This window comes from Diadema setosum, chromosome 11, assembly GCF_964275005.1.
Source record: "Diadema setosum chromosome 11, eeDiaSeto1, whole genome shotgun sequence".
NCBI lineage: Eukaryota > Metazoa > Echinodermata > Echinoidea > Diadematoida > Diadematidae > Diadema > Diadema setosum.
In genome coordinates, this window is record NC_092695.1 from 25504813 (window position 1) to 25509041 (window position 4229).

The window sequence follows — 4229 nt, forward strand, 5'->3', positions numbered from 1 at the left end:
CACGTAACTGGTCAAATTTGACAAGATTACTTTTAATCCATTTTTACGAGGTGATGCCGTCATCTAATCAAAATATTGTTACTACATTAATGAAAGAGCATTTAATAAGCTACAACATACTGATATCTGGGTGAAAATTGACAAAGGATTAGTGAGATATGCTCGAATAAACTTGAAATTTGATGACGTCATTTTGAAAATTTACTTTTTTTACTTTATTAAGAAATTTGATATCTTTTAATCATTTTGCCAGCATTTCCACCCCATGAAATGACATGTACATCTCATCAGCTTTCAAAATATGTAAAGAAAATGGGGGGTCACCGTCATCCTGACGAGTAAAATCGGATTTAAAATTGGCGTTTTTTTGGCATAGTTGCACTGTATATCGCCATTGACGCGCGCGCGGAATTTCAACTTTGACGGGCCGTATGACGTTATTTGAGTCGGATTGACTTGAAACTTGGTAGAAATATTCCTTGACATTTCAGACATCTGATCAAAGTGTAAAAACGGGAAATTTCTATTGCATATGAGCTGCGCGTGCGTATATGTGCGCGCGCGTACGCGTCCGTCCAAATTTTTCAATTTTTCGAAAAATGCTCGAAATGGTCTGAAACGTGTGCAAAAAAATTTTGAGCTCGATTGGAGCATACAAATATTTCAACGCGCGCGTACGCGCACGTTTTAAGGGTATATATGAATTTTGAGAATATGTGTAGAATTCGCTTGACTTGAAATATATGTGACGTAAATTTCATTGAAAAATTCCATTCCATTAATGAGATATGAATGAAAATGTGTTTTTATATAATGACGTCATCGTGACGTCACGGTCGACTGATCACAATGATTTCACTTGATCTGTCGTCTTTGGGACACGATACATATATGGTATAATTTTGAAATTGATAGGAAGAGCACTTTCTGAGCTAATCGAAACACAACTTTTGTCCAGAAAGAAAGAAGAAGAACAAAGAATCCGTACAGATACAGAAGGTGATCCGAGAGGATACTCGGATCACCTAATGAAAGAGGAAATATCATTCTATGAAAACATAATGACTTTGTGTGGACTGATCCTATGAACGGGTCAGGTTGGCGAATAAATCATTGCGTTTTTCAGTTTGCCGCGAATACGCGTTTCTGATTGGTTAATTCCCTCTGAGTGGAGAGTTGCCCATGTGAAAAAGTACTTCAAGTACTGCAGGAAATACTGCAGTATTATTGCAGTACTACTGCAGTACTTGTAGTACTTTTGAAGTACTTGCAGTAATCATAGTATATTTGCAGTACTTATGAGGTAGTACTGCAGTACTTCTATGGTAGTACGGCAGTATTGTAGCAGAACTACTGCAGTACTCGTAGTACTTTTGAGGTACTTGCAGTAATAATAGTACATTTGCAGTACTTTTGAGGTAGTACTGCAGTACTTCTATGGTAGTACGGCAGTAAATGCAGTACCTTCGAGGTACTTGCAGTACTCACGCTATTCTCATTGTAATTTTGCAGTACTTTTCAGGTAGTACTGCAGTACTTCTATGGTAGTACGGCAGTAATTGCAGTACCTTCGAGGTACTTGCAGTACCAATGGTACTCACGCTATTCTCATTGTAATTTTGCAGTACTTTTGAGGTAGTACTGCAGTACTTCTATGGTAGTACGGCAGTATTGCAGTTCCTTCGAGGTACTTGCAGTACTCACGCTATTCTCATTGTAATTTTGCAGTACTTTTGAGGTAGTACTGCAGTACTAACACGTCTTCTATGGTAGTACGGCAGTACTTCTATGGTAGTACGGCAGTAATCGCAGTACCTTCGAGGTACTTGCAGTACTCACGCCATTCTCGTTATTTTGCAGTACTTTTGAGGTAGTACTGTAGTACAGTACTTCTATGGTAGTATATATACGGCAGTAAATCGCAGTACCTTACATCGATATACTTGCATTACTCATGCCATTCTCATTTAAATTTTGTAGTGCTTTTTTGAGGCAGCACAGTACATTGTATAGTATTGCAGTACTTGAGAGGTAGTTTTATTGATGATTCTTCTGCAGTTTATAAGTTGGAGTACTGCAGTACTTTTGATTTTTTTTTTGAAGTGGCTTATTGTCAGTACTACTATTATTTTTTCTTCCAAAATCTCTTCGAATATAATAGAGCATGTTACATTCTTGACAAACATAGGCTTATATCATTATCATTAAAATCAGATTGCATAAAAGGGTTTAAGTTTTTCTAAACACCAGCGCAAATAAAGTAACATACATGCGTTGTTTACCGGACCTTGCGAGGCATTTTTACGCTGGTTTCCAGCGGGAATGGGATAATTTCATGAATCACATCGGCTGTAAACTTATACAATTTATGATTGTAGCGGCCGAAAGGATTAAAATGCGTTATTTTCTTTCGAAAATCTCTTCGCGTTTTGTACATCCGTTCTTGAAAAATAAGCGACAGGAATGAATCTAGAAGGTTGTGATTCTTTTTACACATCAGATCTGTTTCTAATAGACCATTCTGAAAGAAAGAAAATGTTCATTGTGAAATGCGTTGTTAAAAATTGTGGTTATGAACAAACCCAGATCTATTCAAATTGTTAAATGCGTTAATTTCTTTTTCTGAACACCGACTAGGTAGCTTAACATGCGTTATTCAATAATTTTTACGCTATATACTGTCCACCGGCGAGATCGCGATGATTAGAGTAACATAACATTATGTGTCGTTTATCGTAACTTGTGGGATTCTTTTTTTTTTTTTTTTTTTTTTTTTTTTTTACGCTGTTGGTGCCCAGTGGGAATGTGATAATTTCATAAATCATTTCGGCTGTCATCAAGATTCTCATACAATGTATTATCGTTGCACCCGAAGGGATTGAAGATGCGTTGTTCATTTTCTTCTGAAAATCCCTTCGCGTTTTGTACATCCCTTCTTGAAAAATATGCGACATGATTGAATTCAGAAAGTTTGTGATCCATTTTACGCAAATCTGTTCTTCGTAGACCATTCTGAAAGAAAGAAATATCTGCATTGTAAACTGCGTTGTTAAAATTGTGATAATAAACAAATCCAGATCAATTCAAATAGTTAAATGCGTTTGTTTCTTCTTCTGAACACCGATTACGTAGCTTAACATGCGTTATTCAACTATTTTACGCTACTGTCATCCGGCGAGATCGCGATGATTTCAGAGTATGTGCGACGTACGTTTAGGTTATACGTTATACGTTGTTGGTGCCCATGCAGCGGGAATGCGAAGATTTCATGAATCATTTTGGCTGTATAATCTCATACAATGTATTATCGTTGCGCCCAGGATCAAAGATGCTTCTTTATCTTTTCCCGAAAATCCCTTCGCGTTGTATACATCCATTAAATTAATATGCGACAGGATTGCGTTATTTAACATTTTTTACGCTACTGTCAACCGGAGAGATCGCAATTGTATTAATCATTTCAGCTATAATCATATATTCGTACAATATTTTTGCTAACCAGCGAAAGAACAGGAAGTCGGGACTACAAAAATGTTACCTCCATTTTCTTATTTGGCACCATGACATAATCTGGTCTTGACTTCTATCCGTTCTCGTTTCTTTTTCGCCAACACTGATTACTCGGGGCCTACAGCCAAACAAGATATAGGTCCCATCATACTTCTCTTTAATCAACCCCATTTCGATTTCGATTTTAACCAGTTATCACTACATGTAATTATTATGTTAACACCATATATTTGGTGTTCCACACATTGGAAAAAAGGTTAAAGAACTGGTTTGATTTCTGTTATAATGCTCATGAGAAGTATGGAAAAGAAATGAATTTAATTGAATTGAAATGGAAAGGTTAATGTTGAGTTTTACACGCGTTCCAATTTTCATATTTGCCACGAGTGTCGCCTCAAAAGTTGGAGTGCGTTATCTTTTTTTTTTTTTTGCTTGTTGCATTTTGCGGGCTGACCTATAAAATTACGCACACGAAATGATTATGTTTGATAATTAATAGTAGGAAGATCTGATGTTATCTTATTGCATTTTTTTTTTACCAAAGAAACATGGAAGGAACCGCGGTCTCTGCAAAATGGGAAAAACACGGGTGTAAATTCGAAATTCCTTGTTTGAAAAGCGGCAAGTCTACAAATGGTACCTAGTTCTGTTCACCTTGCCTACTATTATGCTGATCCTAACAGAATTCTGTAATACCTCCGTGTCTCAGAATAACGTGG